This window comes from Ixodes scapularis, unplaced genomic scaffold, assembly GCF_016920785.2.
Source record: "Ixodes scapularis isolate PalLabHiFi unplaced genomic scaffold, ASM1692078v2 PGA_scaffold12__126_contigs__length_90152505, whole genome shotgun sequence".
NCBI lineage: Eukaryota > Metazoa > Arthropoda > Arachnida > Ixodida > Ixodidae > Ixodes > Ixodes scapularis.
The window spans coordinates 17,795,522-17,822,659 of NW_024609838.1; positions in this window are offsets into that span (position 1 = coordinate 17,795,522).

Genomic DNA, 27,138 nt, shown 5'->3' on the forward strand with positions numbered 1-27,138 from the left:
ACCTCATTCTTTAGGCAGTTGTTAAAAATCTGTACTAGAACAGGAATAAATATGGCACTGTATGCCTTCAAGAGGACTAATAATAATCAATCAATCAATCAATCAATCAATCAATGTTTTTATTCGTGCCCAGGAACAACCTTGCGGTCTTGGTACAGGTGCACTGTGTTAACATGTAAGGCAGAACAGGGCATAAAGCAATAGTACGGACAACACACGCAACGGACAAGCCCTAGAAAAATACACTTAAAAATTATAAAAAGTAAACACAAAGTCACAACACACGATAAGCTTAATGGTACTACCGCCACCACCAATTGCTAGAAAGAAAAAAAAATGCATTCAAAGTGGGGAATTTCGGCGTAAACGCCGCAAGTTAGTGCATACAGTTCAAATTTAAGTGATGGCCTTTAACGTTTTTACAAACTGCAGCGTGTTATTGTTAAATATGTCGAGTGTTTCAGAAAAAGAAGAATTATAAGTATGCCCAAGTCTGGACACAGGTTCGTGGAGGATCGTGGAGGTATAATAATAATAATCAATCAATCAATCAATCAATCAATCAATCAATCAATGTTTTTATTCGTGCCCAGGAACAACCTTGCGGTCTTGGTACAGGTGCACTGTGTTAACATGTAAGGCAGAACAGGGCATAAAGCAATAGTACGGACAACACACGCAACGGACAAGCCCTAGAAAAATACACTTAAAAATTATAAAAAGTAAACACAAAGTCACAACACACGATAAGCTTAATGGTACTACCGCCACCACCAATTGCTAGAAAGAAAAAAAAATGCATTCAAAGTGGGGAATTTCGGCGTAAACGCCGCAAGTTAGTGCATACAGTTCAAATTTAAGTGATGGCCTTTAACGTTTTTACAAACTGCAGCGTGTTATTGTTAAATATGTCGAGTGTTTCAGAAAAAGAAGAATTATAAGTATGCCCAAGTCTGGACACAGGATCGTGGAGGTTGAGTAGACGCCTGTTGCAGAAGGACGCATTTTGCCTTGTTGTTTTTAGAGGAATTTTTAAGAGTACTCTTGACGTCAATACCGTGCAATCAGTGATGGCGTGGACAAGTTTGTATAAAAATAAGATATCGGCAAGTTCTCTCCTACGAAGCAGGGTAGGTAGTGCCACGCTACGCTGAACAGGGACAGGGACATCAGTAGTGGTGGGCACAATGCGCGCTGAGCAACGATGTCTATAGATGGAAAGAAACTTGTTCTGAACCCGTTCTATTTTCGAGGAATTTGTGGCACAAATTCCATTCCATACAACAGAAGCGTATTCAAGCTGTGGTCGACACAATGCACTGTAGAGTATAAGAAATGTGCAGGGGTTAATAAATTCTTTAGTGATGCGGCACGCACTCCCGAGCGTGCGTAGAGCTGCGTTCACGATGTGATCCACATGACTGGAGAAGTGTAAGGTGCTGTCAAACACCACGCCAAGATCTTTGATTCTGTTCATACGTTCCAAAAGGTCTGTCTGAATAACATATGGGAATACAATGTTATGTGTCTTACGAGTGTACGACACGACTTTCGTTTTAGAGCTATTTATCTTCAGGTCATTCTCCCGGCACCATTCTTCAAAAGCATCAACATCTCTCTGCAGCAAAACACAGTCTCGGTCTTCTCGTACCTCCATGAACATCTTAATATCATCTGCGTACTGAAGAAATGAGGAGTGACGAATCACAGTCGAAACATCATTAACAAATACTGAAAACAGAAGAGGTCCGAGAACGGAGCCCTGAGGCACACCCGTTGTCGCCTCATAAGTAGCAGAAAAATTATTATTCGAGCTAACAAAGCACTTCCGGTCACGCAAATAACTTTCGAGCAATGAAAGCAATGAGTTGTGAATATCTAGCTTTGACAGTTTAGCCAGTAACATCTCATGATTAACAATGTCAAACGCTTTACTCAAGTCAAAGTAAATCACATCAAGCTGGCCTCTGTTAGCGACGGCGTGAGCAGCGGTTGACATAAAACAGGCGAGATTAGTTGTGGTCGAGCGACCCGCCATAAATCCATGTTGGTTAGGGATAAGATAACGCTTGAGATTGAATGACAATATTTTGTGTAGTGCCACTTCGAGGAGCTTCGAAAATGTGCAAAGAAGAGATATAGGTCTGTAGTTCGACACATTTGTTTTTGGACCGGACTTATGCACAGGTACAACAAGTGCCGTTTTCCACATGGCGGGAAAGACCTCATTCTTTATGCAGTTGTTAAAAATCTGTACTAGAACAGGAATAAATATGGCACTGTATGCCTTCAAGAGGACTGACGGAATACCATCATGGCCAGAAGACAATGATGGTTTCATTTTTTTTACACACTCATGCAGTAGCTCCTCGTCAAAGAGTGCAATACAGGATGCCTTCCCAGAGACAGCTGGCGCGGCAGTAGATGAAGGGGTTGGATGATGCTTAAAAACAGACTGGAAGTGGCGTGCAAAAATTTCACAAACATCTGTCGTCGAGTTTCCCTGTGAGTCCAGCAGGGTAATCTCTCCTCTACCTTTTGTCTGGGACCGAGAGCGAACATACTTCCAGAATTCTTTGGGATTTTTAGTTAGCTGCAACTCGACGGAATCAGTGTACGCCTGACGATCACGTTTAAAAACTTCCTTGCAGAGAGACCTAAAGCGCCCAAATTCTGATTTTAATTCGGGGGTATCGTTCTTTTTAAACTTTCGATGAGCGCGCAATTTCTTATTCATTAAAGTACGTAATTCGTGCGAGAACCAGAAGGGAAACTTTGAGCCTGATGTTTTACGCAACGGGATGAATTGATCCATTCCCTCTCGGACGATTCGAGTGAAATCGCGAACCTGTTGATCAACGTCAGAGCACAGGATAATTGAGGACCAGTCGTAATTGGAGAAATGATCGTACAAACTAACATAATCTCCAGCGCAAAAATTATGTCTATTCCGTTCAGGATGTCTCCGTGAACAACGTCTCATGCCCTGTCGTACAGGTATACTAATCTCCAAAGGGGGGTGATATCCGTCGGGGGGAACCAAGCCTGACGCACCCTCAGTTACATCTATGCAGTCAAGATCCGAGAAGCAAAGATCAAGCATGTTGCCCTGAGTGTTCGGGATACAGTTATATTGTCTTAAGTTCGTAAACGATGCGAAATTAAGCAAGAGATGAGATTTTTGAATAATATAGTAATGTTTTGAGGACGCAGAGGCTGTTTCCCAACATATGTTGGGGACATTAAAATCGCCAAGAACCATAAATTTAAATTTTTCAAGGGCGTTGGTTGTGCGCTCAATGCCTAGTAGACATTGGCTAAAATCATCAGGAGAGGTGTCAGGGGGCAAGTAGTAAGAGCCCAGAAGGATACGCTCGCCATTAGCACATTGTAGCTCTACCCACACTGACTCAAATGATGTCTCGAGATCTGGACGCCTAACGCATTGTAACGACGTATCAATTGCTATCAGTACCCCACCCCCTGTCTTTTTCAATGTAGAGAATGCGCGATCGCGTCGAAATACTGTGAAATTTGGTGGGAAGAGATCAGATGAAGAAATATTCGAACAGAGCCAGGTCTCGGTTAGTACAATAATAGATGCATGAGTTAGGGTTACGTTAGAAAAAAATTCATTAGCTTTTGTGCGGAGACCTCGGACATTTTGATAATAAATGTCTAGTTTAGGTATCTGTTTCGGCATTATTGGAGAAAGGTGTTGGAGATACCGCTTGATAGGTACGGCTGTCAGTCAGCTGGCCTGTGAACTCCTTGAAGAGGCTTCCCTCTGGCCAGAGGAGGGGATCGAAAAGTTTCTCCATTTCGTCTTCCGCAGCCGTCACGTGGAAGGACGAGTAGCCCTCATACCGTGTCTTGAGCCGGGTGCATACGAGCTCACGAACAGGGCCCCGCCCTTGGATGTGAGCCTGAAGGCCTGCAGGATCACAAGATGAGCCGAGACGCGTCACGAACACAGCGCGTTGGTGACGTGGACGAGGGGGTGGCAGTGCCACAGGTATACAGCTGGCTGCCGCACCTCCCCTCAACAACGGACGCCTTGCCGTGGGGAACTTGTGTCCCGCCCCGCGGAACCCAGCCCCGTTAAAGTTGGATGAGTCCCGACGGCGTGGGTGCCCCGAAGGCTGGACAGGTTCAGCGAGGTCGGTGCGCGACCCGTTCAAGGTCGCAGAGAGACCGTCGACCGGCGCGCTCGAAGAGGCCCCCCCTGCGAGAAGAGGGGTGCCTCCTCCCCCTCGCGCCGGAGATAGCGGATGATGGGGGCTCGTCACCGCGGCGTAGGAAAATGGCAGCCGTCCTCCGCCGGCCGGCCCCATTTGGCTCCGAGTCTCGCGCACAGCTCTGAGTTCCGTCCGCAAAGACTGCATGGCACTCGCCTGCAGCTGGGAAGACTGCCTGTACTCGCGGCGAAGCTGCGCGTTCTCGTCCCGAAGAGCAGCAACCTCGTCCGTGAGGAAGGAGATCCCCTTGAGGGAGTCGAGGAGGAGGGCCCGTAAGGATTCCATGTCTGCGTTGGGACCGCCGGGGGAGGAGGAAGCTGGCCCCTCCGGACGGTTGGAAGTGGTCGGGGAGGGCGGTGAGGAGTGGTGGCTGAGCGATGCTTCGTCGAGGCCGGCCTGGCTATCGCCATTAGGCCTAGCATAATAATAATAATAATAATAATCTTTTTATTCACACAACGCTTTCGGTATGTCAAATGACGGGTCCGTCTAAGCCGACAATGGCTTGTAGGACTGGACCCAGCAAATTCGCATAGGCGAAAAAAAGAACACTTGAATAAACAAACACGTACACAAGGCTTCGGCTAACCAGCTTCCCAAGTCAAATCCCAAAAAAAAAACAAAAAAAAAACACAAAACAAATATACATAAGCGAGAAAATAATGAAGAACGCACATAGAAGCAAACACACGATCATGAGCTTCAACTAACCAGCATCCCAATTCAACTCAAAACGACAACAGCACAATAATTAGCTTTCACAAGCATAATGATGAAGCCACTTCTTCAACTCTCCTTTGCCAGTAACACTGAAAATATCTTCAGGAAGGGTATTAAAAATGTCTGACACGTAAAACGACCGCATTCGTTTTCCATATCTGGTGACACATCTTTGCACTTCATACCGAGGAGACGTTCTGAGGAGGCGCGATGGTGTATGAACTGTTTTAAAACTTTCACTCCAAAAATGGCGTAGCACAACAGTTTCAGTATACAAACTACGTAATCTTGGCATCTGCAAATCTCTAAAAAAATCCTCACTGGATGAAAAACATGAGTTATACGCTACACTTCGCAAAATTCCTTTCAAAATGCTGTCAATTTTAGAGTGCCAAGATGTTGTGCAATAGGCATGTAGCGTCACCCCATATCGCAGTACACTGTACGCAAGCGCGTGGACAATCATTTTTCTAACCTTAAAAGGAACAAACAATCTCATATTATACAACATACATGCAACTCTCCTTAGCACACAACACAGATGTGCCATTTGTTTGTTCCACGACATATCATATTCAAAAATCAGACCCATATATCTTGTATAGTCCACCCAGGGAACAGGCTTACAACAACAAAGTTTGCAACCAGAACTGTGTAGAAGAAAAGGGGCATTAGAGAATCCGGGTTTCAGGGGATTACGGAAACAGACGAGTTTAGTTTTTAATGGGTTAACTCTTATACGGTTGGCCGCATACCAGTCCATAACTTTAAGCACATTTAACTGCAGAGCGTGAACCGCCTTTTCGAAATTGATGTGTCGTGAAACAAGCAAGGTGTCGTCGGCATACTGAAAAATATCACATCCAGAAATAACAGTTTCTAGGTCATTTACATAAACATTAAAAAGTAATGGGGATAGCACCGAACCCTGAGGGACGCCGGTTTCGAGCAACTGGGTTGAGCTATTAACTTTATCTATAGAAACCACCTGGGCCCTACCTTCTAACAGATTTTTCAAGAGCGAGTGAAAAGGTCCACGGAAACCGAACCTCCAAAGCTTCTCTAATAATATCTCATGATTTACCGTGTCGAAGGCCTTGCTGACGTCTAGAAAAACGGCACATGAAAACATGTTGCCCTCAAAACCAGAGTAAATTTTGTCAGCTACGTCCTCTAAAAGTAACTGCGTACCACTCCCAGAAATAAACCCATATTGCCTAGAAGAAAACAGCGAACACTGATCAATGAAACTGGTCATTATATGGAAAATGTGTTTCTCAAACAAATGTTCTAGCACGGGCAAAATCGAAATCGGGCGGTAGTTTTCTACCTTTTTAGGATCCCCGCCTTTGAAAATCGGTCGCACTATAGCAGTCTTAAGCTCATTAGGGATCACGCCCAATTCGCTAAATCCGTTTAACATGAAAAGAAGTGTATCCTGCAGATATCTGAAGTTTCTTTGAAGACAACCAAGAGTTATACCATCTACGCCTGGAGACCTAGTGGGCTTAATGCTGAAGAGAATCGAACGTAAATCGTCCAAGCTCATGGGATAAAGAAAAGCGGAGGTTGCGTTCATCTCTATTACTGCTTCCGAAATACCAACTCTTTCTGGAGCAGAAGTGGATCTAACAAAGTAGGAATTGAATCGTTCAACAATATCTCTCAATTTGTTACCGAAATGTTTTTTTACAACGTCATCCACGGATGGCTTTCGCTGATGACCACGAACAGTATTAACAAGTGACCATGTCTCTGAAGAGCTAAAGCGCGCCTTTTCAAACTTGTTCTTGAAGTGCTTTCTTTTCGCCAGTCGAAGCATAGCATTAGCTCTGTTCCTCGCGATCCTAAATTCAGAACGAAGTTTATTATTCTCTGGTGCCCGCCGACTCCGTGCCCAAGCGAGTTCTTTTGCTTTTATGGCGGTAAGTACCTCCGTGTTCAACCATGCGTGATCCGGTCTTCGTTTTTTTATTCTAACTGTTCGTTTACATTTCTCTGTGAAAGAATTAATGATCTGTGTGAACTTTGTGTACAGGTCGGATTGGGATGTGGACTTACGAAATGAGATCCAATCAAATGTCGAAATGAGGCGATCTAGTTTTACATTATTGATAATTTCTATTTGCTTTGTTTCGGCTTCAGGCTTTGTCTCCCCAGAGTTTACAAACTGACATCCTACAAAATAATGATCGGCCATTTTTTCCGTGATAACCGATGACATTGTAACGGTATTCTCAGCTCGAACACAGATATGATCGATGCAGGACGTGACTAGTTTACCTGATATTATCTCTTCTCTTGTAGGAGCTTTAATAGTGCTTTCAATACCCTCGTTTGCAAGAATGTTTAAATAATCACACACATCAGATCGTTCCTGTTTCGCTACATCGATGTTAATATCGCCAACCAAGCAGAATAAACCCCTGTTATGCATTTCATTCAGTGTTTTTTTCAATTCTTCTAGAAAACTTCTAACGCTTTGTGAAGGCAGGCCTATAACATGCTAAAATAAAAATAATAAAATTGGAATTCTCAATTTTAAGCGCAATCGTTTCTGCATGAGAAAAAGAGATGTCGAGTTTAGAAACCAGCCATTTGTCCTTAATGAAAACCGCGATCCCCCCACCCCCCACATTTGACCGCGAGAACCAGAAGGAATTATAGCCAGCTAATTTAAACAGATCCCACCAATCCTCAGACACATTAGTCTCGGTAAGTACAATAATAATAATAATAATAATAATAATAATAATAATAATAATAATAATAATAATAATAATAATAATAATAATAATAATAATAATAATAATGTATTTTATTTCCCATTCTGGTTGGTACAAAAAGGGAGGACGTCAGGACAAAAAGCTGCGGTTGCAGCTTGACGAGGTCCTGGCGCCCTAACACACTTTGGCGAGAAAGCAGCATTGGAAACACAACGAAAACACAAAAATGGACACTAAAACACAGTAACGACTATTCACATTGTTGCACTCAGCTTGAATGCATCAAAACAAATATTTTTAAAGTTGAATAAAGTTTCACCACAGATACAAAAACTCCAGGCACAAGAGGTAAAAATTATGCTCTCTGTAATATGATTTTTGCCAACATCCGATTTGATGTCCCATAGATGCTGATACCATTGGCTTCGAGTTTATTAAGTAAAGATGGTAATGCGTATTTTAATGATGTAAAGCCGTAATTCGTACGAGGTATTGAAACGCTCCAAATTTCGCCATGACGTGTGACATATTTATGGTCTAGTTTTGCTAAGCCCGACAGTGCGAAAAGGAAAGAAATATTATGTTTTAATGCCATATTATACATCACCAGCAGGCGAAATTGGTACAAGTGGTCAATAGGAATGACGTTATGTTTAAGAAAAAGCTCCCGAGAAGGGTACATTTGCGATAATTCGAAGAACCCTCTTTTGGGTTAGCAGTAGTTTTGTTATATTTTGTATCGTTGTTTGGCCCCAAACTAAATGGCAATACACGTAATGAGTGTAAATCAAAGAATAATATAAAAGTAATTTAACACCTGCTGGAAAGACACCCCGATTCTTACAAAGGAGACCAATAGATTTACGAGCTTTTTGATGTATATAATCAACGTGCTCATTCCATGACAACGATTCAGTGAAATAAACGCCCAATATTTTTACCGACTTTACCACTTGAAGTGTTGAAGACCCTAAAGTTATTTGAAGCAAATTAGGTGCTTGTCTATTTCGTGGTCGAAATAACACACATTTAGTTTTTTCCGCGTTTATTTTTAGCCCGTTTACTTTCGTCCACAAATCGATGTTTGAAAGGACTCTTATTGCCGTGCTCTCTATTTCATCCGCTGTGTGGCCCTTAATAAAAATAGTTGTGTCGTCAGCATAAGAAACAAGGTTTGCCTGTGGTACACTATTTTCAATATCATTAATAAAAATAATAAAAATAATAAATACAAGTATCACTTCATCAAATAAACCCAACGCGTGTAGCTGGCTTTGCCGCGTGCTACCCAAACAGCGCATGAAGCGAGCTGACGAGCAGAGAGATCCGAGATCTGGTCCGTCTGTCCCCGTCTCTCCTACCCTTGGCGTCACAAACGATGATGATGATAGCTAGAGAAGCGTCCCCTGTAGTTAGCACACGGCGTCATTTGAGAGGGAAGCTCCTTCTACTTCTTTCCACTTTAGAAGAGCGAACGCTGGAGAGGAAGCCACCTCCTCTCCAGCGGTCACTTTGCTCAAGTGGAAAGAGGTGGGAGGAGCTTTCACTTCGTTCTAGACCTGTCGCCGACAATAAACGCTTGGAAGTTCACAGCATCGCGATGGCTTAGGAGAGAGCAATGGCAAAGGTAAACAGTGTAGCAAGAATACTAAATGTGGCAGAGTTGACCACTAGTGATGTGGCACCAGTGCAAACTTGTCTCGAAGCCTGAGAAGGTCCAGGGATTTATAGTTTGTTTGGCGAACCAGACAACTGGGGACGTGTGGTACAAATGTTTGAACCTAAAAAAAGAGGAAACAAACATTTTCCTTTTGGAAAATTTCACAGGGCATGTATGATCGTTTCTTTGGATTGCAAAGGAATATGGGCAAGGGTATGCGCTTACTAGTATGCCTGGTACAGTAATGGCAAGGTGCTTATGAGGAAAGCAGACGCAGGCGAGTACACGCAGTTGGAAACGAAGAGGATTTGCTGCAGAAACTAACAGATTTGCCTTTCTTTTTTATTTCTTCTTTCGGAAATCGCTAACAGGATTAGTTTCTTACCAAATCAAGTTGGGAACCTCTTTAGATTCTAACCAAACGCTGCATCTTCGTTATTTAATTTCAATGCACAGACCCTCCATAATAAATTTGATCAGTTGGACACCTTTTTAGAATTTAAACTTTTCTCTTTATCACGTTGACGGGAACATGGTATACCAAAGATGATATTGTTCAATATTTAAGCGACAATATAAACTATACTTTATGTGGAACTTCAAAGAGAGGCGGTGGAGTGCTTATGTACATAAATATACCATACACTGCAGCATGTCCAGAAAATGGTCGCGTAATCATTACGGCCACGGAATTCATTTTTGCAGTAACGTTGCTCATTGATGACTGCCACATTTCCAGCAGATTGTGGGTACTACGATAACTCATTGTTTAACCAAACATTACAAGGTTCTGATCCTTCCTTTTTCTTGATACATTTCAGCACTGGAAGCATAAACAACAAACAGAATGGCCTAAATCGGTTTCTTGAATCAATAGGACCAGATTTTACTGACTTGCTGTGTACTTAGACTTGGGTCTCAGAAAAGTATGAACCCCATTCCCTTGGTGGATATAAAGGCACGAACCTGGGTAGGAAAACTAAAAGAGGGGGTGGTGTAGCCATTTACCCAAGGCAAAATATCCCTTTTTACGTGTAAAATGAGCTTTCTGCTATTACGACAGATGTAGAATCCCTTGTTGTGGACGCTGGAAGCGCTGTTGTTTGTGTTATTTATAAGGCACCCGGCACAGAGCTGAGCCACAAGCTCAGCTCTGTGTGCTCCGCAGTCAACAAACGCGCGAGAAATGACGATCCTACGTCTCACAGCCGCTCCAGCATCAAACACGGAATGCAGTTTGTCGCCTGCACAGAAGGTGTGGTCTACAAGATTCAGTTTTTCTGCGGGCGTGCCTACATAGGACAAACTGGGCGTTGCCTCAACATAAGACTACGAGAACACCACAGTTCCATGAAAGGAACCGCTCACACACATCTCACGATGCATTGCCGGGATTGCGGATGCCAACCCCTTTTTAACAACACGACAGTGATGTTCCGACACAACCACAAACTACCCCGAGAAATGATGGAGACGTACCACATAACACAAAACGGATCCTTGTGTGTGAGCCAGCCCACAGTGACTTTGATGAAAAGCAAGATCGGCTTTTTGGATCTCGGATAACTTGGCCGGTATCGTGTTGAGTGAAAGAAGAAGCGCCAGGGCCACGGAGGGGCATGCCTGCACGAGCAGCAGCAGCATCATATGTATTTTCCTTCCAATAGAATCAGTTGCTAGTTCAGCGCTAGTCCTGTGTTTTCTCCTCTGTCTGTCTTTGTCCTACTCGCGCTCTAAGCCATAATGAACTCTTACCAACTCGCCCAATTGTTCATTCTGCTAGAAGAGTTAAGCTGCAGAAATACCAAGCGTAATTAGCAATGCCAAGCGTGTAAGCGGTTCAGAACTATCTGACACAATGAACGAGCACTTTGTACATGTTGGCGAGTGAATTGGGACAGATGCACCAGCATGCTTCGCCACGTCTACACATAGCTCTCAACCAAACTCGATAATGTTGTCGCTAGCTACCACCAAGAAATAGAAGAATTAATAAAAAAATATAAAAAAAACAATTTAGTGGCTGGCGTAAATGATATTAAACTAGTTTCTGTTAAATATGCGTGGCACTATATCAGCAACGTCCTATCGCATATGTTAGTATATGTTAGAAACTGGAATATTCCCACCTAACCTCGAAATTGCCAAAGTTACTCCAGTGTAAAAAGGGAGTGGAGAATATTTACAAAATTTTAAACCGATTTCCGTTTTGCCCATATTTTCTAAATTATTTGAGGGTGTCATGCAGCGCAGAATACATCAATTTCTTACAAAATTTGATATGATTAACAAATCTCAGTATCGGTTTCAAAAAGGGAAATCTACGGAGCAGGCACTTGTACAAGAAAAAGACAAAATGCCATACAATATTGAAAACAAAAATATATACATTAGGACTTCTTCTAGATTCCAGAAAAGCATTCGATATACGTGGGATAGCTTTGGCTTTGATAGAAAATCACCTTGATAATCGCTTTCAATTTGTTAAAATAAACAACATCGTTTCGTGTTCATTGCCAATAAAATATGGCATCCCGAAAGGCTTTATCTTAGGACTTCTAGTTTTCTTACTTTATTTCTTTTTCTTTGTATCCATTCCGATGCCATGCTTTGTACTAATCACGTGAAATATCCCGGCTCTAAATTAGGCAAATCCGCAGGAATTACAGATAAGCATAGGCACGTCCTTCCAACCAGCGTAAAAAAGTTTTATACAATTCCTTATTTAATTCTCATTTATGTTACTGTACCCTTATCTGGGGAATACGTCTTTTTCAAACTTACATTGCAAAAAGAAAAGTGCAAAGAATAATAGGCAACGTTTCTTACATTCATCGTATGCATTCAGTGTTCAAATCATACAATATTATCAATATACACCAAATATATAACTATCGTTTAACGATGTTGTATAAATATGCGGGCATTAGGACGTTTAAATATAATCCTTCAACTGTCTGATTTTAAGGAAAAAAAGCGGTTATTATTCATGAAGAAATCACCAGCCTTGGCGAATTCTGAAATGTAGGACCAACTACGAAAAAAAATAGTTATGCATTACCGTTTTTACTGAACGAATATTTTGTTAAAAATATAGATATTGTACAATTGTCAAACAACCAAAAAATCAATTTGTTCATTTGATTTTCTCTTTTTTGTTTGACCATAGTATTATATGTACTCAGTCGTAGCTGCTGAATGGGGGGCCCGGAGCCTCGTCAAGCTGCATTTCTGCAGCTTTTTCTCCGACCTCCCATTCACCACATGTATTTGTAATGAAAAACAAAGTTCGTATCGTATGGAAATGGCATTACAGCAATTCCGACATCTCCCAAGCTTATCATGTATGCAAATAATGAGAACGTTTTTTTTAAGCGTCTTTTAAAGCATTGTTAGAATTGGCAACAAATACCTATCTTACCGACCTAGTCGCATGGCTCCAAAAAAATAAAGTGCTATTAAACACTGAAAAAAAAAAATTATATAATATTCGCGCCAAATAAATAAAAGCGATAATACAGATATAGTTATACATTTCAAAAATGAAATTATAAAAGTAAAGAAAGAGCAGAAATATCTGGGGGTCTGGTTTAACCAGGAGCTTAACTGGAATTCAGATTAAGCTCTGAGCTCTCCTAGGCCATTGGGTGTTTATATAAGATAGGAAACCTAGTACCAACATGGCTAAAAAAACATATATTATTAAATTTTTATTATAAATTTAGCTATTTTATTTTAGTATGAAGAACAACATCATCTAACAGCATAATTCGAAAAGATTAATGAAATAGTCGGAAGGTTAATTCATCAGTGGCCTAGCCCTACTGTTGCAACAATACGGGGTCCTTCTACCGTTCATCTAGCCTTAAGACACGTTAATTAGAATCTCGCTATTTCAGTTCGGACCTATATTTCTACATTGATTTGCAAAACTTGTTTTAAAATCTTCCGCATTTGTGGCACAGAAATATCTAGTTAAAATTGCGCCCCCTTTTGGTTCCATATTAATTTGCAAGTTAGAAATCAAAGAGCTGGCCTTTCTTTAGGTCGCCAGTGTCACATGTATACCTATTAAGTTAACAGTCCTATAGATAACATTCGTGTACGAAAGTAACATGACAGTAGTAATAAAAAATCAAAACAGTTGAATCAATCAACAATTTAAAATAAGTCAAGCACATAAAAGGTTCGTCGAGCAAAGACCATTTCTGGCAAATACTCTTAAGCCGGGCTCACAATTCTCATTCACTGTACAAAGGACAGTCTCCAAACACGAGTCACCGCAACATCCGTGGTTCGAATGCTGTGTGCCGAGTTTCTTCTTGAACTTGCAAATGCAAAGGTGTCGAACCAGGCGGATTTTTCGGTCGCGCACCAGTCACCCAGCTGTGTTTGCAGTTTTGAGCTTGTGTTTTGGACCCCTTGTTCCCCTTTTCCAGGGATTATTTTCACTATTGTTGTCCAGCTCGCTTGCACCTTTGCATTTAATTGTTTTATCATTGTAACCTTAAAAATGCAAGCCGTTCACCGTTGCTGTTGTTAGACTGGTGGCAGCTGATAAAACCCGTTTCCTCTACTGACGTCTAACTCCTGGTTAACTCAGTTGGTAGAGCGCTCCCCTTGAAATGGAGAGGTCCCTGGTTCGATACCACGACCAGGCGGATTTTTTCGGTCACGCACCAGTCATCTAGCTGTGTTTAGAGACTCGGGCCTTCGCATCACCAGCAAAGCACTCCGCCGTCATGGAGAAAACCCAGACGCAGAATTATAGGCTTTGTCTCCTTAGATGACTACACATATTTTTAAACCGATCTAAGGATGGAACTGGTGTTTGGTGCTGTCATAAGTATGGCGGCATGACTGAACCCGTTTCGTCGGAACTGTGAATCCGCGCGTGCCTCAGAGCCAACGAAAGCTTTGGTTTCATGTTTGTCTATAAAACCTGCAATTTTAAATGTTTTGCCAGTGACTGATATTTTATGTTTGTTTTGACTTCTAACGCCTCAAGATGTGAGTGTGTATAGCGCACGCTTGAGAAACGCAAAGGCTTACCCGGTTACTCCTTACCTCAGTCCAGCGTACGGCGTAATTACGTTACACAAGCTCGCGTGTACACTTGCTGTCTTTTAGCTAAAAGCAGAATTCCCCGCCGTCACGTTGAGGACCCTGCCACCTGACACGGGGATTTGCGTCACGGGCTTCTGAAACCAAGAATTTGAAAAACAAGGCAAAAAAAAAAAAAAATAAGAAAAAAATGAAAAAAAGGGGGTGCTGGTGATGGGGCTTGACATGGGGCTTTTGACATGGGGCTTTTGACATCGGGTGCACCCATGCACCGTCCGATCGTACATGGGGCATCAACTGTCTGTAAAGAGGTCTTCTTCGGGGAACTTGGCAGTCTAATGTGATACGTGTCCAAGTGATGCTTTGATAGATAAAACACACATTTCCGGCAACTATAAAACCAAAACAGAGAGGAAAATGTTTGACGCGTTCAAAATCTGAGTAAAGGGGGATGACGGCTGCATCAGTGCGTTGTCCCTTTTTTATATACGATAAGGAATTCCGATTCATTTGAAGTGAGGCACAATCAAGTGTGTCGTGTTTTCCAAATAAACTTCAATCGCCAAAGCGCTCGGTGTGTTCACTGCTACGTCTTTTTCCTCATTTCGTTTTTGCGCTGTTCAGTAAAATATTTATGCTCCAACTAGACCACTTGCACGTTCCGCTACAATTCGTTTTTCTCCCCTTTCCATAAAAAGCGTCGGGAACCGGTGATCGTATACGCCCTGGAAATGAACGATATTGCGAGTTGAAAGAATGTGCACACCCGTGTAGCGTGCCCTTTTGTGTTTTATTCTTTATATCAGATGTAAGAGAACTGTTGTGTTATATCTTTTGAAGAGAGCGGATTTCAGTGAGTCGAAATACACCGTTTGTCGCAAGCTGGTCGCCGTGCTTCCCTCTCTGAACGAGCGCATTTCATTGTGCAACAGCGCGGTGTCGCTGCAGCAGCAGACCTATATATGCGGAGCGCAACTTTGTCTGCTTCTTTTGCAGGGGTTGTGGTGACGTCAGAACGCCGGGATCTGATAGGTTCTAATTGAAGGATAGTGCGTAGACGCCGAGACAGCTTGCTTTGAGGTGTATACCCACTATCCTTCCAATCAACGCCAATCAGAGCTCGGTGTTCTGACGTCACCACAACCCTTGCAAAAGAAGCAGACGACCTTGCGCTCCACATTGGATTCCTGTTGGCCTCCTAGTTTGCGTCAGCGTCGCCGCCAACGCGTCTAGCATCGTCTCACAAGTAGCGTGACACTAGTACGTGGTGCACCAAGACGGACGCGTCTGCCGCTTTGCGTCAACTCTCGTCGTGCTTCTGCCTGTTTGCCGCTTGGGGGCGGGTCGGGGGTTTATCGTCAATGACGTCATGAAGAGGCCTTGGTATGTAGGTATTGATCATACACAACCCTTACTAAGCGTTGTTACTCAGACTGTAACCTAACGTTCGACTAACGCTCAGGGAATTCCATAGAGTAGAATAAAAAATTCCAACCTTGCTAACACTGCCGAGTGACGTACGGGCGCAGTATAGACCTCTTCCAAAATCGTCTTTTGCCCGCTGCCATTTTTGTTTGCTGGGCTGTGGAACGCCTTCTGAGCCTGCGCTGTTGCTCTGCTGTGTGGTAGATAAGACGCTGCGCATGTCTCCGCAGCTCAGTGACTCAGCATTTGTGGAAGTTACACGCGTCATGCGTGAAATTGCGCCCAGCACACGCAATTTCAGGACATGGCAATAGTAACATGACAGGCCATTATTGATCAACGTTTGTGTTACAACTTACATAAAATGTTGACAAGCCGATGATATTGTAAGGCCAAATAACATTCACCCGTTTGATGGCAGTGTTTCACGAATGTTCACAAGCCAATGACACTGACGGTCAAACATTGGCCATTTTGTGCCAGTGTCCTTCTCATTTTGACTATGGTTAGTGGTACTTACAGGCCAACATCGGCCATTTTATGCCAATATTTTTTAAATGTTGACAAGCCAGTAGTTGTGACAAATCAACATTTACCATGTTATGCTATAGTGTTCTTACAACATTGGCAAGCCGCTCAAACTGACAGGACAACATTGCCCATTTTATGCCATTGTTCATCCAATATTGGCAAGCTAAGGAAGTTGATAAGCCAACGTTACCAAGTTTATACCAGTGTTCTTCTAATTTTGGTTTCTTAGTAATGGAGGAGCTGGCCATTATTGAAAAACTTATACAATGACACAGCCAACATTGGTCAGAGGTTGGCTCCACTGGACTATCATTGGTCCATATTTAGCCGGTGTAATTCGAATATTGGTCCAACATTGTGAGCACATTAGCTATTTAGTACGTTATATCCAACAGCTATCAAGCCGCTTGTAAAAGTTGGTATCGCCAGCTCGACGTCAGTGGACTGAACGTCGAAATGTAGTCTTGGGGTGTTACATATGGGACAAGGGCCCCTCTACACCCCCTATTTCTGAGAGTGTAGTCGCTCAAAGATCATGACTCTGGATCGTCTGCCCGACCGTTTGCTTGGAGAGCGGCTCTTCTACTTCCTCTTCTTTCACCACAAAAAGGAAACAGCAACAATGAAATCGCCGTGGACGCGCTGTTCCGCAGCAGCAAGCTCGGCACAAGCAGCGTGAGGCGTGAGAGCGCTTACACTGCGCTGCTGAAGTGCTTACCGAGCATTGGGTTCAATCCCCACCCCTGCCCGTTTCGATCTGGATGAGCATCGTATACCGGCGTGCGGTCGTGTATCACTACTGCGTGGTGCACGTTAAAGACCCCAGGCTAGCGGTTGTACTGCACTGGCTAAATTCCTCATCTACAGCTGGGAGACTTGTCGCCCGTTGAGGCAGACCAAGTTCTAGGCTGTATAAACATACACACAACACAATTTTTTTTTTCTTTTTCTTGCCGACCGAGCGCTACGTACGTTACGCGCAAGTCAGTGCCCTATGAGTGCTGCTTGCAGCGCTCAAACGTAGCGCTCCGCTGTACGTGTGAACCGGCCTTTACTCGGTATTCGCTGGCTCGTGTTTTGCAGAAGACATATTGTACTGTCTCCTCCCGCAAGACGATGAATGCCAGTCTGTCTCTTTGTACGGTATCGGTTTACAAGGAACGATAAATTGGTGTTGTTAGGGTCTACCGTTTCCGCCATCAGGAAGAAAGATAGACACACACACACAAAAAAAAAAGAGAAATGAAGAGAAAGAGAGTCATCTGAGCGTTTATGCAAAACGTATCTCCTTCGCCGCCCCGGCTAGGCTGAATTGGAAGCCGGCGATTTGCATACGGCGACAGTTTCCAAGATTTATTTTTAACTTGGTGGTGCTGATTAATATGTGTATTTTTTTTTTTCTGGTAGGAATTGTTTTGGGTGTGCATGGTTACTAACATCTTTGCTTAAGAAAAAATAATCCTGCTGCTTCTTTGTCCTATAGTATGCCGCGCGCACCTGAAGCTGAGAAATTGGCTTTTAGATTTTTTTTTCGTTTTGTTTTTTTTGTAAATTGTTTTGTATGTTATCGTTACTGCTCTCGCCCACATTTTGACACTCGTGTCTGATAACCCTTGACGCGTGAATTGCGAATGATTTACTTATACGCGGAGAGTAAGTCGTTTGCTTCTTGCGCAGGGGTTGCAGTGACGTCAGAACGATGCCGAGCTCTGATTGGCTTTGGCTGACAGGAAAGTGGGTAGACCTCAATGCTAGATGCCTTGAGGTCTACCCACTATTTTTTTGTTCAATCAGCCAATAAGAGCTCGGCGTTCTGAGATCGTCACAACCGATGTGCAAGATGCAGACAAACTTTTGCTCCCTATAGGATGCAGTTGGAGAGACACACTGATAAGCTTCTTGAGATTAACGACTCGAATAGCGAGCGTCATAAAAAAAGCAGCACGGGTAACGCTTATCAAAGTGAAGTTTAATGTAACCCCGCCAGCTATCTCCTATGTTGTGTAATTGGTATGGCTTTTTTGTCTCTACTGACAGCTTAAACGCGGAGCGCGGTGGCTTCCAAGCATCTTATCTTTCCGCAGCCAATGAGATGGCCGCGTGAGCCGACAATAACGCCCATTATCGAGTCGGGAAGCATAGAAGTGGGAACGTAAGACACCCATATCATTTGTAGCGTTGCTGCGTAGTTGAAAGCTATAAAGCTGCGATCATAGTGACTAATACATCATACCTAAAACAGTATGCTGACACTGGGAAGTTTTAGGGAACCGTTTTTGCCCATCCGATACGGTACGATGGGCCGTCCGGTACGAACCGCGCATGCGCGAGTCTTTTGCGGAGTGCGCATGCGCAGTTCGTACCGGAGGGCCCATCGTACCGTATCGTATCTGCAAAAACGGTTTTCTAAAACTCTGTAGAGTCTGAGGTGCGTCTCTTCCTTGCACGACGGTTTCTGTCACATCGGTCGTAGTCGTACAGAAACCGATCTGCAGACGTGGTCCAAGCATATGCCTACGTAGGGAATAAGCAGGCTTCGAACACTTTGTTTCATTTATCGTGCCCTCAGTGCCAGAATGCATTACAGAGGGGAAGAGCAAGCAAGAAGGTGAAGCAGTAAACAAAATAAAATTTGCATAATAGAAACACTCAACAAGTTTGGTCAGTAAAGGCATTTTTAAAAAAGTCCGCAAGGATGGTGATTGACCCGGGAAGGGGGTTCCCTTCCTGGGACGTGTAGGAGGGACGAAAGAGGAATGAAACGTTGTCGTGATAGAATTTGGTATGTCCATCGTATGTTGATAATCTAGAGAAAAGGAAACGTTAACTGGCTGGGTGATTAGTTTGTCACTTAAGAGGGAGATATGATTAAAAAAAAAAAAAAACGAAGAAACGAAAGAAGAGAGAGTTTTCGTTTTCGAATTGTCATGGTATAACAATCATCTGAAAATACAAAAGGTTTCTCCTGTACTCCTAAAACAATAAAACAAATCAACTTATTTATCTTTTCACAGTCGATGACAGGTTAAGGAATGCAGAGGTATGAGGAAGCTTTCTAGGGGCAGATGTGACCACCAGAGGTGCGCTGCGGACGTTAGGGGCCAAGCGGTCTGAACGCTCGGAGAATGTACCAGATGGACGTAGGTCCGGAGAATCAACAGTGAATAGAGTCACCGAAGGAGTATTTCATAAACCCCAGAAACTCGTTGACAAGACGGATGATTGGAAGCGCCATCTATACACAGAAAACACTTTCACACTTTTTTTGGTGCAAGTGTCTTGTCTTATAACTAACACTCTGATTGGTTTAGAAAAACGCCATAGAAAAAAAAGACGTAATTCCTCGCAACCTTAAAATTGGTCTGATTTCAAAATATATCTTTTTAGAAGGGCATAATGGCTGTAGTACGCCCTTCCAAATGGTGTACTACAGTCAGGGTCGCTAAACTCGTGGAACACAGATATTCTATGCATAATGACACGTGGGGGGGGGGGGGGGGGGGGGGGGGAGTGGCCGAAAGAAAGTTGCGAAGTTTTCTTTTTTCAAAAACCCGCAGATCTGTTTATTTTCGTGACGTTTTTCCCTAAAGGGGCGAAAAATCCCTACCACTTCCGAGGCACTGAACAAGATCATCACGGGAGAGCACGCGGAGACGACCGTGGTTCATACCTGTGACGTCAGAACAAAGTTTACAAGCCACGACCGACATGTTTGATGGTCTCTAAAAAGCGCGAAGTAGGCTTGGGGTAATTGCATTTCAAAATCAGCACCGCCAAGGTTGAAAGTCGGATATCGTTCTTATTACTTCCTATAAAAAAGAATTACTGAGAAACATCCGTGCCGTTCCTTTTCTTTCTCTCGGCCTTTTGGATATGATCAAAATGCAGGTCAGAACCAGCCGAGTAAAGCGGGTTTCACATGCAGCGATTTTGGCCCTAAAGCGTGTTTCACATGCAGCGGTTCTGGCCCTAGAGCGGCGCGATTTCTGCCGTCGCGGCGCTCTGGCCAGCACCAGCAATTCAGTGGCACGAGCGCCGCGACGGCACAAATCGCGCCGCTTCAGGGCCAAAATCGCTGCATGTGAACTAGGCTTAACGCCGTCCGCCTATCCGCTCATTCACACTGGGTGCGGATCCGCGTTCGCAAAGCGGTGGCGAACGCGGTTGAGTATAAAATTGCACGCGCACTCGATGACATCAGGTGCGCTTGCAATAGTACTGGATCTTTATACAACCGCGTTCGCAATCGCTTTGCGAACGCGGATCCGTTTCCAGTGTGAATGAGCGGTACGGGGGGGTTTCGCCTCCGGGCAGTTTTCCCCCTATCGGCGGGATAAAATTACTTTACTGATTAAATTATAAAACCATTGTCCTCGTAGGCTGCCGAAAGCGTCGGTGTGGTAAGCTTTCTAAGATTAGCCAAACTGGGATTCATTCTGCTTTCATCAACGGAAATAAAAGAAATGTCAAGTTGCCAATTTTGTTGGTGATGTTTTGTGAACGCTATGATTTCAAGCTTCCGTCGTACACAATCACGGTGTTCACAATCAAACTTGTGACCGTCGATTCGAACACGCACCGTCGAATTCGCCGTTCACAACTGATTATCTTGACCTTGACGTCAAAGTTATGAACTCTAAAAAAGATGTCACTGAACGCACCTGAACACTACGAGCCCTGGCTCGTGCCTCTTGCCTGGAAGTCTGTCATCGCCGCTCGTGAGTTCATGAAACGCAAACCCTTTTAATTCCAGAACCTCTATAGAATCATCATTTCGAAAATTGCACGTTGTTCTGTTCCTCGTCCTCGCTTAGTTTGAACGTCTCTTAGCAGGGGCGTCGAAACAAGGGGACGGAAGGTAGGGGCGATGCACCCATACCTCGGCAAATTCATTCATGAACACGCTCATTCGCCTTCATTCACATTCACGGCGTGAATCTGAATGGCCCTGAATGAATTCTTGAAATTTAAAAAAAAATCATGATGTAAGGGTGAATGACTTTGTGAATTTGAGTGAATTCGTTATGTGATGATGAATGACTTCGTGAACTTGGAGGCGGCGGTGATGTGATGCGGATGAATTCTTGGCGCGGTTGAACGACATGATGTGAAGGGGATGAATTCTCGGCGGAGTTTGAAATCCGTGATGTGAAGGGGATGAAGTTTTGGCGCGGTTGAACGCCGCGATGTGAAGGGCTACGAATTTGGGAGGTCGGAGTACCATGTGACGTGAATGCGAATGAATTTGGAGACGTGATTTTGTTCGTGATGTGATGGTGAATGAAGGGGCTCTAAAATGCCGACCTATGGATGCACCCCCAGCCCCCTTTCCCATGTGGCGTGGAAAGAGGGGGCAAAGGACATAAATGGTGTAAGAGGGGGAGGCGACCGGCCCAGCCCCGTACACAGACATTTCAGAAAGGTTTAATAAAAGGTTCGGGGGAAAGAATATACCCAGCTCCACCACCAGTATTTGCTACCATCACCCTCCCCCCCCCCCCCCCCCCCCCCGCTCTCTCCCGAAAATTTTCTTCGGCACTTCATGACCCCTGATTTTCGTTTTGTTTGTTTGTTTGGTCGAACCCCTCTTAATTTCCCTCCTCCGGGTTTTCTTCTCGCCATTCCCCGTCGCTCTTTCATCTCTCAAACACTACCAACGTCAGTACCCACACCCTCCCTCGGTGACTTCGGTAGCGTTGTTGACAGTGGTGGAAGATGAACTCTAAAGGCCCCTACGCACAGTTGCGTTTAAGAGCGTTTGAGTGCGTTTGACCGCCATGCGGCTGCAATAAACCAGGACATCCCTGCTTCCATTGGCGTATCAACTTGTTTTTGAGTATGGGGGCAAACCATAACCCCCCCCCCCCCCCCCCCCCCCTCCTCAGCGCCGGAAGGTGGTGCCCTCGGTATCCCTGCCCAGTGGCGGCTGTTTCGGGGGGGGGGGGGGGGGGGGGGGGGGGGAGGGTATACACATGCCTCCCCCCCCCCCCCTCTGAAAACTGGGAAAACAAGCGCCCCCTTGCCCCCCCCCCCCCCCCCTTCCCCCGGTTGGTACGCCCATGTCTGCTCCTTATGTTGCGTGCCAAGCTATTCCTTGAATTGGATTCCATGCTTCATACGAGCACAGATGCGCCGGTTACTCGCTTTCGTGTCAAACGCACTCAAACGCTCTCAAAAGCAAGTGTGCGTAGAGGCCTTCAAGCAGCGTGCATCGCGCACGAATCGACAATATCACAAAGTTCAATCTTCGCCTCGATTCCGAAGCAAAAGTTTTGGCCTCAAATAACTCCTTCCGAAAGTTGTGAAACGCCACTTCGTCGTCACCAATGACTTCTACAAACGACGATCTTGCGACGAGAAAGTTCAGAGTATTCACAGCCCGCCTAGGGACAATCTTGACAGCTTTTAGCGAGTTCGTTTCACGGCACTCGTGCCCACGCGTGCCCACTCGCAGCGTGGAACGGGTTCGTTTCGGCCGGCACTCCACGAGTGGTTGCACTCTCCGAGTTCGTTTCAGCGCTGACACCCCACGCGTGCATGCACTCGCTGCACCGAGAAAATCGGGAGTGCGCCAAAATGCAATCCCGTCATGCCTCGCTCCGGCGGGGCCGGCGAGGAGCGGGAGCAGACGACGAGGGTTCGTCTGCTACGATGTGTCGCGGAACCGAACGGGAAAAAAAGTAGATTTTCTGATAAAAATCGGGTGCCGCGGGCCACGAAATCAAACGCGAGCTTGAATTGTGAGCGTATGCTATTTCCCGAAGAAGGCAATTGACAACCCGTGATTTATTTGCAGGTTTTAAATCGCTATGTTGCCGTACAAACGCTGAAATATACCAGCGTGTAAAGAAATGCTCAAAACAAACGTAACAGCGGCCCCCTAGATGTCTATCACCATCCGTGTGCGGGTGAAAAATTTAACATTTGTCGACACAACTCCCCCAGCAGAAACCTCTGACTACCCAATAAGCATCAGAGAAAGCTAAAGATGGTAACTTTACCCGAGGATTGGGCAACATCATCATGTTTAACATTTACCTACGTCAGATAACTTGCCCCGTCGTATTTTGTTCGAGAAAGCTCTCGTTCTCGACGCCCTCACCAAGGCTAATATCTGATCCACCTATAATGACGATCCAAATCGAAAGTCCCAGTTTTGCTGGATATTCCAACAGGCTAGTTTTAAGCCGTACCCTTTCAGTGGTTCACGCATAATACCACGCTCAAACGGATCAAGCTTCTGCTCGGACAGCATCATCAGTTTTCTTCAGTGTAAACGGTTATAAGAATAACCAGCTGCTTTGTAGACAGCTGGTTGCGGAAATTTGCGCCGTCTGTAACTACCTCTACGGCAGCCGAGCTGCTTGAAGTCATCGCAACTACTACAGGTTGCAGCGACCAACGTTCGTAGATAAACGTTGGTAGTGACTGCATTCGCGCATTCCCACGCATCACTCCGAACAGAAAGGCGCTAGTTTCGGTTTGAAGTCGGTGCCTTTTCTACAACATAGATGGCGGCAGCATCAGTCTTCTGCACTCGGTGCATTTGGCGAGTTCGTTTGAGTCCAGTTTTCCGTGCAACACTCTGTGAGTGCGATGCATTCTGGGAGAGAACTCGAACGGTGCCAGTGCGTGTGAAACGAACTCTCTATTTGACTCTAATGCGACGTAGGGACGTAGGGACGTAGGGACACGCGGTCGCGATGTCATCAATGCAGCCGTTCAATCGGCTGGCTTCACGGTGTTGCTCGCGCGCGCTCCGATGAAGCTCGTTACGACTTTGTTTTACAATCTCGCTTGAATTTGAGCAACGAGAGAATTTGGATGATTGACATCTCGTCCCGCGTGACGTCATTGTCGCGAGAATCCAATCGGCACGCTCCGCGAACTCCGGCCCCAACTTTGTGTTTGACGAGTTTAGCGACCCAGGAGGGAGGACGTGCTGCGTCTGCTTAAAAATATATCAACATGTTTCATAACGTCTTCTTCGTTAAACTTCCTAATTGGATTTCATTCTTCTTCTCTTTTTTACTCCTACACAAATCAGCGCCGTCTGCGGTGATAAAACGTACTAGGGCGGAAGTCGCCGAACTTTCTAGACCACTAAGCAGTTTATCTTAGGGCCGTGGTGCTATTTGCCCCCGTCTCCGCGAGGCTTAACTCTCGGCGCCATTTCGTCGGGGTCGCGGCTTCGCTTTAGCTTTCGGGCGCCGCGGTTCCTGACTCCAGGGCGTGGTCCGTCCCCCCCACCGCCCGATCACGCCACCACGTCGAGGAGCACGCGCGGGTCTTTTCCGGGCCGTCGTCTCGCTAAAGAGCGTTTAAGCGAGGACCCCATTTGCGGTGCATATCGTTCCCGGCAGTGCCGCATAGACCCGTTCTACAGAGACGTGCTCTTTCTTCTATGAGGCGAAGGGATGGTTCTTTCTTGTAAGGAGGTTTTGGCTTCGGAACGGGTGTAGCTAGCTATAGGATTGCCGGGAATTGAATTGTCACGTGTTTGTGCTATCTGAAAGTACGTCGAAAATAATGCGGAACTATTTTAATATTTATTGAGATAAATACGTTCAAAGGGACGCGGAAGTGAATTCACAAATTTCTGCAAATGTTTCTTGGTGGTTGGAGCATAAACTCGCGCAGTTAAGTTCTGGATACGATAAAAAAGATACAACCACAAAGCTATTCTTCATTTCAGATTTCAAGAGGCTATAAGCAGACATCTATATGCAGTTTTAACCACACTTAAATAAAGCACGAAAATAAGGTGAGAAAAAAAGGAGCAACAGGGTGCATTCCCGCCCATAAAGAGTTTCTTTTCACCGCAAAATTAAATTACGTAGAGCCAAACGTTCATTCGCCGCCCTAATGCAGCGCTAACGGTCCAAAGCGGATTCGAAAACTTCAGAGTTAACGGTTATCTCAAGGAAAACGTATAAGATATTTTTGAAAATTTTAATGAGAAAAAGGGGCCCGTTTTCGGTAACTGGCGTCATTCAGCTTTAGCAGCCATTTTTTTCATTGAAATTTTAAGAAAATCACTAATAACTTTTGCATACGATAACGTTTAGTTTTGAACTTTGGCGTTTGGTTAGGACCGCTGGTTCTACATTGGGGTGGATAATGAGTGTTCGTCAATGCGCAAATTATTTTTCTGATATTTGAAAAAAGTCCAAATTCTTTAGGGGACATTTGATAGATCCTAAACGCGAAGCTTAGTATCACGTGGCTTACTCGTGGTACCTGATTAGTTGGATTGATTTGATAGATAAAGCATAATTAAGTTCAAAATGGTATAGCATGAATCAGCGGAAGTGCCACAACATAAAACTTTCTCCAAGTTTCTTTTTTTCTTTTTTCGTAACAATTTTTTTGTAACGAAGCAACGTAACGATAGAAATAGAAATAGACGAAGCAACGCAACGATAGAAATAGAGATGTCGACCGGTTATCTCTCGCTTAACAGTACGCATCCCCGACTGCAGCGCTAAGAACTTCCGACAACAGTCCGTAAGATGCCTAGGTCATAACAAACCTCAGAACGTTATATTTAACACAGAGGAGTTACTAGTGGAACGTCGGGCTCAAATCGTCGTCTCGCTACGTGTCAATCTTGTAAAATGAAATTGCTTGAATCGGTTATATTTTACCACCTTTATGGGCCTGTAGCATATAGATGACGTCGTTATTGGTTTTGTTAGAAAACAAACTGCTGTATTTACTAGATATGATCGGCTCTACGAATCATTTCCTTTGTCGATCCAGAAAAACTGCCTTTGTTTTGACGGTTGACGAACATCGTTCTCGGCTGCACAGAAGGGACTTGGATTCCCTTCGCAAATCTCGAAGAATAGATATCTTCTGGAGCGGAAGATTCTGTGTCAATATTTCCATACGTCGGCTGTAGAGCGGTCGATTCCGAAAGGACGGTCCTGGATGCACTCTTCGATAACAAGGAAAGAGCATTCCTCTTCGTAAACAAGGCTTTAGTCGTTTGTGCTGAAAGTGCAATATGGACATCAAATAGGATTCAAAATATTTCGTCGTAGACGTAGCAACGAGGACGGGACACCGGTATGCGATAGCAGTGCGCACCGGCACCGAATAGTCTCACCCACGCAGCCATCGGGTAATGCCCGAGTCCCACTAGAACGACCAACAGAAACAACCGACACCGATGAGCCCCAAGCCCGTGCACCCATGCACCCGAGTGTAGTACCTTTGGCAGGCTTGCGGCCCCTAGGTGCACCAGTGATTGCAAGGCTGCCTGAGACAGCTCCGCGTGTATAGGGAGTATTCACTGGACGCCATATTTGTGGGTGCTGTTTAGAGCGCATGCTCAGAACGAGCTCACATCAATAGGCTGCTCAGACCGGCACTCTTGATGGTGCGGAATGCACGTTGCAAAAGAACTGTGGAAACTCGCCATCAGCACGCGCTCAGCATTCGCGCACACAGCTATGGCCGCCAGTGAATACTCCCTATACACTGCACGTGATAGGGTGTCGGCTGTTTCTGTTTGTCTCTCTAGTGAGACTCAGACCCCTCATTGCCATATCGACCTGTAGGATAAGAAAAAAAAAAAGGATCCCCTCTCGAGTAGAGCCACGGAATAAGGTACGCTTTAGAAGAACAGAACGACACTTCCGTCCTGGATGGATAAATGGATGGATGGATGTTAATGGCTGTATCCTTTCATAAGGGGCGCTATCTTGCGCCACCTGCCGGTGACAAAGCAATACGATCTTGAACTTTCGGACACCGTACTCGAATCTCA